This window comes from Drosophila pseudoobscura, chromosome X, assembly GCF_009870125.1.
Source record: "Drosophila pseudoobscura strain MV-25-SWS-2005 chromosome X, UCI_Dpse_MV25, whole genome shotgun sequence".
Taxonomy (NCBI): Eukaryota; Metazoa; Arthropoda; class Insecta; order Diptera; family Drosophilidae; genus Drosophila; species Drosophila pseudoobscura.
Window position 1 is genome coordinate 34626355 of NC_046683.1, and position 13754 is coordinate 34640108.

Below are 13754 nucleotides of genomic sequence, written 5' to 3' on the forward strand. Positions count from 1 at the left end.
TCCTCGCATTTTGGATTTGATGAGCTGCGCACTCTCGCGTGCAATATCTGTGCAATCATTAATTCAAGGCCATTGTTTTCTCTTACAGAGAACCCTGCAGATCTCGATGTACTCACGCCCAGCATTTTCTGGTTGGCGCCCCTATCACAACCTTCTTGGAGCCAGACTTGGTTCATTTAAACGTCTATCGCTTGGACCGTTGGCAGAAGGTCACACAGCTTTAGCAAATCTTTTGGTCTTGCTGGTGACTATCTTATTTAACCAGTCTTCAAGAAAGAACGAAGTGGCGCACCCGGAATCCTGAGCTTCACGTCAATGGTGTCGTTCTTGTTAAGGACAAGAACTTCCCTCCTCTGAAGTGGCCTTTAGCGAGAATCCTCGAGCTCATCCCAGGAGCTGATGGCGTATCTCGAGTCGCCTTGATCAGGATGGCTACAGGTGTCAGCCGAAGAGCACTTGCAAAATGATGTCTATTGCCTCTACGAGATGAGGTGATAGGCATGGATCCTTCCACGGGGGAAGTATGTTCGGGCGAGGCCCGGCTGTAAATTTTGTACCATCTTTCTATTGCCTATCAATTCACTTCTCTCCATTTTGGTCATTATACTAAACTAACGTAACGTAAGCGTAGCTTTATCTATGCTCGCTCAGCAATATGCTCTCATTTAATCATCTATTCTTTATCTATGATCCATCTTGTTGTCTTTTCTTTCGTATGCCGTCGCTAAACCGTCAGCAGCTGCGCTTGCTCTAGCAGTTACCGCTTTATATTGTTGGAGAACAGCTAATTTTTGTCCCCAATCTATTACTTTGGCTCGAGATCGGCTCGCTTGCCTCATCCAAGTGTACCACTCTCTAATACTATTGTAAAAGGTTCTGGCATCTTCGGCCACCATCAACACACAAAAAACCTATAATAAAATATATAACGTTTCTGAAATTATTAATTTGTGAAATTCTTGAACAATTATAGTCAGCGAAAAAGCTCGTTGTCTCAACAATAACATTAAGATTATTTTGGATCATATTTAGATCCTCATGATCGGGACTTCCGGCTATATATTTCCATGCCGTGCCGATCATATCTATAAATCTACTGTGTCGAATGGGAGTAAGTGTATTTAATATAATGTAAGTTTGGTTTATGGTTCAAGGTATTGTAAAAATCATTATATTTTAGATCTTTTTTGATGTACCAAAGAGTTTGGTCTAGAGTTTGTTTTATTAGTGTTGAATGACATGAATTCGTTTTGTGTGTTCTGAGGTTAGTTTGCCTGTTTTAGTATGAATGGTTATAACATGACTATCGGTATAGTTGGTTATTATACCCGATACTCAAAATGAGTATTGGGGTGTATTCGATTTGTGGTAAAAGTGGATGTGTGTAACGTCCAGAAGGAATCGTTTCCGACCCCATAAAGCGTATATATTCTTGATCAGCACCAATTGCCGAGTCGATTGAGCCCTGTCTGTCTGTCCGTCCGTCCGTATATCCGTCTGTACGTCCCCTTCAGCGCCTAGTGCTCAAAGACTATAAGAGCTAGAGCAACGACATTTTATCTCCGGACTTCTGTGATATATCACTGCTACAAGCAGTGTTCGCTAGTTGTCCCGTCTCTCCCGATCCCACCAGTAAATAGACGTTCCGGACCTCCGGATATTGCCACCACAGGTACTAGGCCTGTGGTGACTAAACCACTGGTGGTAGTCCCACCAAAACGACAAGTTTTTGTTTCATGGCTGGCCTTTGATCTCACATCTAATGATGTAATTGCTTTTATTCAAAGCAAAAAAAAAGCCGTAGGGTTAAAGGTGGAGAAATTTAACTTCTCTTATGCCAGGGAGATAGCCTCGTTTAAGAGAAGCATCTCCCCAACTCAATTTGACACCATTTGCTCCGCCAAATTTTGGCCGGAGCATTTGGTGGTGAAGGAGTTTAAGGCTAAGAAGAAGAATAGGCCCCCCATATCCCTTCCAAATCTTTCCAGTGTGACACCCTCAACCTCAACTTCCTCTTCCTCAACTTCCCGTCTTGCTTCCACCTTCCCAAAAAACTATCTTCTCTTTTAGTAACCTATCGGAATGTAAGAGGCTTGCGTAGTAAGCTCAGCATTCTTTTCCGGGATAGTGTTGCATTTGCTTCCCACGTTATTGTGTTTACTGAAACCTGGTTAAAGCCGGACATTCTTAGTTTCGAGGTTTCGGCAGATCGGTACACAACTTTCAGAAAGGACCGTTCGTCTCGACGTGCAGGAGGGGTTCTAATTGCAGTGGATTCTTACTTCACGTCAGAACACTTCACAGTCCAAGTTCAACAGGAACTGGAATTCCTGTGTGTAAAACCGATTCTTCCCGCTTTCGCTATATTCATTACTTGCTCGAATATCCCACCTTCTTCGGATATTTCAATTTATGAGCAGCACTTGTCCGCTTTAACCGCTGTTTCTTCCTCGGTAAACGAGTCTTGTATCCTAGTGCCCATATCACGACATGACTTTGTTCACAGCTTGCTTGACCTGTCCCTGTCTTAAGTCAATCATGTGAAAAATTCCTTGGGTCGATTGCTTGATCTATGCTTTGTATCGGATCCGACCATAGTGTTCTTAACCCGACTTTCGAGGTGTCGCTAGATATAGGACCAACTGTATTGGATCGGTCGAGTAGACTACCTGCTTTCGTAAAGCCGAGTTTGCGAAGCTTAATAACCTCATTAGGGATTTTGATTGGTCCGCTTTGTACTTGTGCACTGATGTCACAAAAGCCACAAACATTTTTTACAATGCTCTTGGCACATTTTTTGATTCTTGTGTCCCGCTTTCTTGTCCGATTAGATCTGGAAAACCCCCTTGGTTAACCAAAGAGTTATCCAGTCTAAAAAACTTAAAATCAAGACTTTATAAAAATATAAATTTATAAAAATAAAAATTTCAAGAAGTGGGCTCTCCTACTTCTTACTCTCGTTATGTAATAGCTCGGTCAAACTTTTCAGTTCTTAATGCTCAATGCTATAAGAACTACCTATCTCGATGCAGGACACGTTTTTCTCAGGACCCTAAACAGTTTTACTGCCTCGTAAACAATAAGCGTAGAACGTCCGCACACCCATCCTGGCTATCATTTTGTAATACGTCGGCAAATAATGATCAGGCAATTGCCGATCTTTTTGCCCAGTTTTTCCAAACCACCTATTCTGAGGAACGCTACTCTGGTCAACCGTACCCATACGGATTACCGAGGTCGAACGGCATTTTCAGTCCCTTGTTAAATGAGTATTCCCTACTTCAAGATCTTCGACTAGTTAAGCCGGTGTTTTCACCGGGTCCAGACGGGGTTCCAGGTTGTGTACTCAGGTACTGCGCCGAGGCTCGGTGTGGACCTTTGCTTAAACTATTCACCCTGTCCATGGATTGCTTCCCCCCAATCTGGAAGGAATCGTTCATAATTCCTCTCTATAAAAAAGGTAGCAAGTCTGATGCAAAAAATTATAGAGGTATAGCAAAGTTATCCGCTATTCCCAAAATGTTTGAGAAGGTTTTAACTCCGCACTTGCAACATCTCTGCAAATCACTTATATCTCCAACTCAGCATGGATTTATAAGGCGGCGATCAACCACCACGAACTTGTTAGAGTTTACCTCTTTCATTATTAAAGGTTTTCATGGTAACTTACAGACCGATGTTATTTACACCGACTTTAGTAAAGCATTAGCACATAAACTTGACCTTTTAGGGTTCCCGCCCAACCTCCTGAGATGGATTTGTAGCTATCTTTATTCTAGGTCTCAAAGAGTCCTCTTCAAAAACCCACTTTCTTTACCAGTAAAGGTTTCTTCTGGAGTACCACAAGGCAGCCGTCTAGGCCCCTTACTCTACACACTCTTTATTAATGACTTGCCTTCAGTATTAACATACTCTCGAGTACTTATGTATGCGGATGATGTTAAACTCTGTGTCCAGTACAAGGACATTTCATTTCATTCTCGCTTGCAATCCGATCTCAATATCTTTCAGTCATGGTTTTGTGAAAACTTGTTACACCTTAATGCCTCAAAGCGCAAAGTTATGACATTTCATCGTTCTAGCCCTTTGTTGGTTCTCTTGAGAGAATTACCCTGGTGGATGATCTAACACCCAGATCATGTTAGACCCCAAATTAAAGTTTTCCGAACACATTTCTACCATGGTAAATAAGGCCATGGGCGTGCTTGGGTTTATAAAGAGGTGGTCAAAGGAATTTGACGACCCCTATATGACAAAGACTCTCTATACCTCGCTTGATCGTCCGATCTTAGAATACGGCTCCTGTGTATGGTGCCCTCAGTACAAAGTACATCAGGACCGTATAGAATCAGTACAGAAAAACTTTTTACTCCTATTACTTTTATTCCTATTAGACTGACTAGAAATTTTATACCGTTGTTCTTTCCACTTTGTAGATCGAATTATTCCTTGCATGAACCGTTTAGGGTCTTATGCTCGGATTATAATTCCCTCTACCATATTATATCCAACACTAATTCTCTTCCTCTTATTAAATACTTAATCCTTACACACCTTTCTATTAATTAGTAGCTGTAGTTGAACAATTAGAAGAGTTTTTCTAATGAATTAACCGAAAACTTTGGGTGGCTGTAATTTAAATTATTTATTCGGCGAAAAATTGATACGCTCGATCTATTTCAATGTTAGCGAACAACTATATTTCCTTCACAATTCAAATCTCTCACTCTAGCTAACCTACGGTGGCAAAGCGGGGCGAATTCGCCAAGAGCGAGAGAGCGAGCTTTTATTGCGTTCCCGCTTTGCCCTAGCCTAACTTACACTAGACTTCATAATTAAGATCAATAACTAATAATCGCCGCCATGGATGGAAGGTCACGCAACACCGGCCCCGTTGAACGCCTGCATCGGCTTCAACACATTGGGAGCGGCGCTAATTTGTGTATGGCCCGCCGAAAAACCGCTCCAGTGCTAGTCCTTATTTCGACGACCCTGACCATGCCGTCCTTTCCTGCGTGCGTGGCGATGACCCTCCCCACGAGCCACTCCTGAGGCGGCTGATTGTCCTTGGCCACGATGACGAGGTCTCCTTCCTCGAGGTTCGGTTGCTGCTGGTGCCATTTGCCCCGAACTTGCAGCCCCAGGACATATTCGCGGGACCATCGCTGCCAAAACGCTTGCCTGACTGACGAGACAAGTCGCCATCGCCGCAAGCAACTGAGACTCTCCTGGTCCGGAGTCCGCAGTGCTGGGGGGGCGATGAGCGACCCGCCTGTCAGCAGGTGCCCGGGTGTTAGGGCCTCGCCGTCGCTTGGATCTTGGCTGATGGCTCCCAGCGGCCTCGAGTTCATTATGGCCTCGATGCCGATGAGGACTGTGGCGAGTTCTTCGGCGGTTAGGAGCGCGCTGCCTACCGCCCGTAGGAGTAGGCTCTTGGCAGTTTTTACACCTGCCTCCCATAGCCCTCCCATGTCAGGAGCTCGCGGCGGTATGAACGCAAATTCGCATCCGTTTTTTGACGCAAAGTCGCGAATTGCGTCTCCCTGCTCCTTGAGCCTGATCCGTAGAGCGCTGAGATGGCGGCTCGCTCCGACGAAGTCCGTCCCGTTGTCGCAATGGACGAATTGGGGATATCCTCGGCGCCCGACGAACCTTTGGAAAGCCAACAAAAAACAGTCAGTGGTTAGATCGGAAACTATTTCTAGGTGAACCGCCTTGGACGCAAAACAAACAAAAAGCGCAATGTATGACTTGTTTGGGGGCCTTTCGCGAATTTTCAATGTCGTGTACACTGGTCCACAAAAATCAACGTCGCAAAATCAAATGGGCGAAGAGCACGGAGTCGATCCCCATTTCCCATGAGTTGCGTCAGCAATCGAGGCTTGCATTTAAAACAGCGCATACACGATCGAACTGTCTGACGGTAGACCTCCTGAGCGTTCACTATCCAAACGCTCTGTCGAAGGATGCTCACAAGTGCTCGTGGGCCGACATGAAAATTCGAATGGTGCAGATGACGAATATAGCTTCGCACGAATTGCGAGCGCTTAGTCAAAAGCAGAGGAAACTTGGCATCGTATGATATAGGAGCTTTGGCTAGTCGCCCCCCCACTCGCAACAACGAAAATTTGCACCAAGTCACTGTGTCTTCATGGATGAATGGGTTCAACCGCTGAAGACTAGGACCAATTGTAGATCCTTTCCTAATGTGGGTCTATCTGCAAATCCTAAGTGCACAAAAAGACAAGTCTCGTCCGATGTTTCACGGATATTCGATCCACTTGGACTCTTGGCACCCGTCGTGGTTTAGTCTAAGATTCTTTCTCAGCGACTATGGTTACTCAATCTCAATCTGGATTGGGATCATCCACTTCCAACAAAACTGGCTGACAATTGGCTGAAGTGGCGAGCTGACCTCGACACATAACAGCAGTTTCAACCACCACGTTTGGTTGTCAACGACGCAGACAACATCGAGTTGCACGGATTCCAAGACGCTTCTATCAAGGCATACGCTGTTGTAGTTTACAGCAGAGTAATACACGACGACGGCTCTGTGTCCGTATCTTTAGTGGCTGCAAAGACAAGGGTGGCTCCACTCAAGCAGCAATCCTTGCCATGCTTGGAGCTTTGCGGAGCACTTCTTCTGAGCCAACTCATACGATCAATTAAGGCTGGATTACGACACAGAGATACAATTGTATTTGCATGGTGCGACTCTACAATTGTTTTATCGTGGCTATCATATGCACCAGCCCAGCTGAAGACGTTTGTTGGCAATCAAACCTCGGCAATTCTGGATTCCATTACATGCCATGCTTGGCTTCATGTGGACTCCAAAACAATCGCAGCTGACTATGCGTCCAGAGGCCTCATGGCTGCTGACCTCATCGACTTTCAGCTGTGGTGGACTAGTCCTTCATGGCTACGTGACAACGATAAATTCTTGGTAAACTTGAACAACTCAAAGTTTTATGTTACGCTTTTAGAAACTGGCATACAAAACAAAGTCAAAACCAATTGTTTGTCTACATTGGCCGAATCAAAATTGGATAATCCACTGGAAGATCTAATAGCCCGAGTCTCCTCCTGGCGGAAGCTGGTGCACACTATTGGCTATGTCCTTCGCTTCATCCCACGCTCAAAACATCCATCTCGGGACAGGAGCTCCTAATATCTTACATTTCATGAGATCAGGACTACATGGATTCTGTGTTTGCGTTACGCGCAAACCTGCTTTCAAGATGACTACTATCTTCGGCGGACGATGGCATCATTCTCAATTCAAAGTAGAGGCGAAACATCCAGTTTTGCTGCCAAAGACTCATTGCATCACGAGCACCGGGTCAACCTCCACCCTGGTGTTTCTGCACTCTTCGTAATTGTTCAAAATCACGCACGAATGTTTGGCTGCATGCATCACAGCAACGAATGGCTGATCTACCCAGCATTCATATCACACAAGCACTGCCATTTGTCAACACCGGTTGCGACTATGCTGGGCCAATCCTTCTCAAGGATGGCAAGGTTCGCAAACCAAGTATAAGCAAGAGCTATATATGCCTATTCGTTTGCATGGTCACATCGGCAATACATTTGGAACTTGCCACGAATTTCACCACTGAAACGTTCCTGGCTGTACTGCGGTACTTCATATCTCTACGTGGCAAGTGTGCCAAAATCTACAGTGACAACGGCACAAATTTCATCGGCACGAAACGCTCACTCGATGAAATGCAAACCCTACTGGCGTCACAGTAACACACCGACCTGGTTACTCATACCTGCCGGATGAAGACATACAATGGATATTTATTCCGCGTGGTTCACCTCATTGGGGTGGAAAATGGAGAATCGGCAGTTCGATCTGTTAAACTGCACCTTCGACGAGTCGTCGGAACCACAATGCTTACATTTGAGCAGATACGTACCCTACTTGCGCAAGTCAGCGCAGTGGTCAATTCACGTCTATACAACACACCGTATACTGCGGTCAACTATTTATCGCCGGTTCACTTCTTAATTGGACGACCATTCACCACCATACCGGAGGCTGTGGGTCGATTGGGGTACTGGCAGAGTATCCAATCCATGTACCAATGCTTCTGGAAACAATGGCATCTGGAGTACCTGACCACTCTGCAATATCGTCCAAAAAGGACCAAGTCAATCCTTAACATCTCGATCGGGGACGTTGTGCTTGTTAAGGAATCCAAATAGTTTGAACTAGAACTAGTTTGAGCTGTCAAGCTCAAGACCGCATCTGGAGAATTAACCCGACCAATTACTAAAATCGCGCCCTTTGTTTCAGGGCGGGCCGGGATGTTGAGGAACGCATAATAAGTCCATCGCTAAGCGAAGAAGTAATCGCCAAAAGAGACAAAAATTTGTATACACACATATTCTAATAGCCGCTGCGACGGCATTTTTCAGTACCAAATAGACATCGAACTGGACAAGAACAAAATAAATAAAATCCATCGAGCATATTATTCGCGAACAGTGGGTAACAGAAAGAATTTTACGTTAATATTAGGGATATTGAAAAGGTTTGCAATTTTATGGTGTGGTAGTTTTATGCTGCCACTAACGGTGATAGCGTTAAAAAGTTCGTGGTTAAAAATTGGATTATTAACATAATAACTGTTGCAATTTTTCAGTTAATCAAAGTCGAGAGGTTGTATATAATTCACAATTTATTTGCATATGTAAAACAACTTATCGCGTATGTACATATGGGGATGATTGGGCGAACGATTGATGCGACGATGTTAATCTAATAGCTGCGACGATAAGCTCAAGATTGACAATGCAAGGGCTGACGGGCCAATTGTCGGGCCCTATGCAGCGTGCTTAGACGCGAGCGAGAGCGTATGATAGCCCGAGAGCGTTAGAGCTGCTCGGGGCCGCTATTAAGCCCGTACGAGAGATTGCGATATAAGAGACGAAAGAATTCCGCTGCAAATGATCTTTGCAGTGGGGGCATTGGAAATGACAACAACAAAATTTCATTTGGGCCGCACCACTGGCAATAGCTTACAATATTTTAGCTGCTTGACCTGACATACTCCCCCTGTTGGAAGCCTGACTTTCAACAGCATATTTAAGGGGCAGTAGGCACAGCTTGTTGGCGCGCTTGGTGATTCCAGATGACGTCTTTAGCATAGCAACTCGGGAATCGCCATCTCGTCCAGGCAAAAGCTCGACCACTCTCGCCAGTGGCCACTTCATGGGAGGAAGATTCTCATCCTTGACAAGAACCAAATCTCCGACTGCTAAACTAGGCTTCGCAGTGCGCCACTTTGAGCGCTGCTGCAGTGACGTTATGTACTCCTCCTTCCACCGGGACCAAAAGAGCTGCTGCAGGTACGAAATGCGCTGCCAGCCGTCCATGCGATCGAAGTTTAGCTGAGTGACGTCAAGCTCAGCGAACGAAGCAGGAGGGCCATAAAGATCGGCAGGGCTCTCTGAAATTGAAACTAGAGGTCATGAATCAATCACTGCCGTGATGTGGCACAACAGCGTCCGCAGCGCGTCAAATCCAAAAACCGAGTTACCTATCGCACGGTAGATGTGGTACTTGGCCGTCTTCACTGCAGCCTCCCATAGACCACCAAAAGGGGGGCGCGGAGGAATGAAATGCCAGTCCATAGCCTTGACCAAGCAAAAATCCAGCAGCGCCTTCTGATGGTCATCGCTGAGGACTAGGCGCTTTAATTCCATCTGCTCATTCTTAGCGTCGACAAAATTGGTTGCGTTTTCTGATCAAATTTGACGCTGCTTTCTCTGGTACATGTGAAGCGCTTTAGTCCATGAAGAAAAGCAACTGTGGATAAGTCTGTTACAAGCTGCATAGGAACAGCCTTGATAGCGAAACAAATGAAGACGCAGACGTAGCACTTGATTGGAGCCTTGTTGCGTGCCTCCGGTTTGTAGAAAAACGGCCCACAGAAGTCCACGCCTGTGATCTTAAAAGCCATGAGAATCATCGAGCCGCTCCTTTGGAAGATCCGCCATAATATGCTCCAATACCCTGGGCTTCAGTCGAAAGCATCTTATGCACTTGTTTACTGCCTTGTTTACCGTCTTCCTCCCCCCAATAGGCCAATATTGGGATCGAATTAGTCCAAGCAAAGCTCGAGGACCAGCGTGCAGATTCCGCTCATGAAATTGGGAGATTATTGCAAGAGTCAGTGAAGTCAGCGGCCATCAAAATCCAACGAAGAGTTTTTCAGTCAACTATCTACCCTGAGAAGTCCAAATTGATCCATGAATGGCAATAACGATGCGATTGAGCTCGATGAGGAGACTGCTCCCCTTGCCCGCAGTGACTTCATGTCCTCCCATAGCAATACCTGGGTTCCAAGTTCAATGTCTGAGACAGTGAGTCCGGGGCGCCGAATTCGGTTGCAAAACTTGTGAATATATCCGAAAACGCGTTGCAAAGAGGCAAATGTATTCGCATACTTGGAATCAGCAACAAAGTCTATGTAGGGCGATTTACCCAGAAGAGCCTTCCGACGAAGTTTAAGGGCTGGCTTATCAGGTAGCAAGGTGGGTGGCCAGTCATCTGAGGAGCCGCAAAGAAATGGAGGACCATGAGCCCAAAGAGGTGACTCATTCAGTTCAGTCGGATGAGCCCCTCGAGACAGAATGTCGGCTGGGTTTAAAGCTGTGGGAACATAGCGCCATTCCATTTTTTGGGACATTTCCTAAATAGTTGACACTCTATTTGCAACAAATATATTAAATCTTGACAGCTAGTCCCGAATCCAAGAGAGCGCAACGACAGAATCACACCAAAAGTAGCACCTTCCCTTGAAGACATTCATTCATGCACCATAATGGCATGCACCATAAGCCTCGATGCTGGCATCGCAAAATCCGTGAACTTCCAGCGTAGAGTCTGGAAGGAGTACAAGCCGATGAAATTCAAGTCGACGAATCTGACCAAACCTGGTGCATATTTCCTGCCACTCGGTGTTCAGTGCGACTGGAAGGCTTTCATCCCAGGACAACTTCTCTTGGCACAAACGCTGGAGAAAGATTTTGGATTTAGTAATTCCGGGACCAGCTAGTCCGAGAGGATCGTAGAATCCCGCTATGGATGACAAAACAGTGCGCCTGCAGGAATTCAAAGAAGATTGAAGGGCCGAGAACGAAAACAATAGTAGATCAGAAACCGGATCCCACGCAAGTCTTAAAGTTTTAGTCACATGGCTGCCATCGTCGAACTTCAAAAATGTTTCCTTGTCCTCTTCCGGAAATCCATTCAGCACAGCAGGGACGTTCGAACACAATTTCCTCAATCTGAACTGACCTCTAGATAAAATTCCAGTAGTTTGCTCCCGAATTCGGATAGCCGCTTCCTGAGAGCTGGCTCCAGATATCAAGTCATCCACGTAGAAGTCACGGCGAAGGATTTCAGCTCCAACTGGAAACGCCATCTGCTCGTCCATTGCCAACTGATGCATCGCTCGCACAGATAAATAGGAGGCTGGCTTCGTCCCATAAGTAACGGTGTCCAATTGAAACACACGCAAGTCTTCTTTCCTGGAGTTTCTCCACAGAATACACTGCAAGTTGCTATCCTCGGTCGAGACTCTTACACAACGATACATCTTACAGTAATCGCAACGGCGTATGACCGAAATCGAGCAAGAATATGAAACAGTTTGGGTTGGATTACGGGACCAGCCATTAAAACGTCGTTCAGGGAATATCCAGATGAGGTTGAAGCGGATCTATCAAAAACGACGCGAAGCTTGGTCATAGAACTATCTTCCTTCAGGACGCAATGGTGAGGCAAAAAATATCGGCAGTTGCTGATTGATTTGGCAGGAACCTGAGACATATGGCCCAAATCAAGGTATTCCTTTATGAATGCTGCATACTGACATTTAACATCAGGGCGACGATCTAATCTTCTCTCAAGGGTGAGGAATCTACGATTCTCCAAGGAGATCCAAATTATATTTTGCTGGCAGCCGAACACAATAATCGCCTTTATGTAGTCGACGGAAATGCTGCACAAAGTGTGCTTCACAATCTAACTCTTCTTTGGTAGACTTTACTATTGGTTCGATGCAATTGTCTACCTCCCAAAACCTCCGAAGAAGCACCTCAAGCCGATCCTCTGGACTATTATCCTCAGCAGCTACGGTCCGAGCGCGAGAGACCATCAACGAGGAACCTTTTAAACGGGAAAAACGTCCAGACACGACCCGTCCCAAGCGCGTTTTCTAAATTAAAGGCAATCCTGGCAGTAGCTTGACCTGACCAACACACAGGAGCTCGTAAAACAGACTTACGCCAATTAGCAGATCAACGCGCTGCGACCTATGAAACTCCGGATCTGCTAGTGGTATGTTCGATGGAATATTCCAGTTTTTAGTGTCAATTCCAAAGCTTGGCTGTCGATCGGTTATGCTAGGGGCTACAATAGGAGTGATGAGAGTTGAGTAATCCAATGAGCGAGAGTGCTGGCTAACGTTAACCGAAAATCCATCCGTGACGAAGCTAGAGTCGCCTATTCCCGAGACTGCAGTCGATGATTTAATTTTTCGAAGCAGAAGCTGATTCGCAAACCGAGAAGGTATTAGATGCAACTGGGAGCCGGAATCTAGCAACGCTCGGCAGGGAACTAAAACTCCGGAACTATTTGTGACTAAGACCGTAGCCGTGGCAAGTAGAACAACACCATTCCTGAGATCTTTGGCAATAAGGGCAGACGAGGGGGCTCAGTGGTATGCTCAGACGGCGTAGACTCAGACAGCGCAGACTGAGATGGAGTATACGGCGCTGATTTCCCTTGGACTGCGGTATCTTCAGGGCTACCAATATGAAGGAGGGTATGGTGTCTGCCCCCGCAGGTACGACAGTTGCTCGAGGTGCACTGAAGTAATCGATGCCCTGTTCTGAGACAATTTATACACAATGAAAGCCGCTTGGCTGGCTTATGGCGATTTGTGGGGGACAGTGCCTTAAACTTCTGACAGTGCTGGACCTCGTGAGCACCATCGTTGCACAGCGCGCAGCGTGCTACGGTTTGGTTCGTTGTAACCAATGTGGACGTAGAATTATTATGCTTTCTACTTCTGCCCACCTGACTGCTCGACGCATAGCTTGCCATAGAAAAGTCCATCGTCTCCAATGATCTGCATCGCTGATCCAAGAACGAGGCCATAGATTCCCACGTCGGAATTAAGTTTGCGAATGCGCGGTCGTTGAATCGTTCCTCCCACTTCTCTTGACTCGCTGGATCCAGTTTTCGGAGAAGCTCCTCCACGACGATGCATCCTGCGATCTGCTCAGTGGTGCACAAGCCCTGGAGCGCGCGCATTTGTGAATTGAACTTTTCTGAAAGCTCCCGAAGCATGACCACTGACACAGGTTCCACAGCCTGGAGCGCCAAGATCTCAGTGATGTGTGCCTGAAAGACCAATCGCCGATTATTGAATCTGTTTTCCAACAAATCTAATGCCACAGCATAATTGCCTTCTGAGATTTCGAGCGACCGAACAGTCTCCAATGCCGAATCCCGCAGACAGGAACGCAAATGCTGGAGCTTTTCTATGTTTGTTATGTCCGGATGGCTGTCGATGATGGTGGCAAACATTGAATAAAAGTCCGTCCAGTTCGCATACCCGCGGTTCGCATACGTCGGCAATTGTATAGGAGGCAGGGATGGTACTTGTCTACGGTGAGGTAGAAATTGCGAACCGGCAAAATTAACCGTAGTGTTTTCTCCGGCC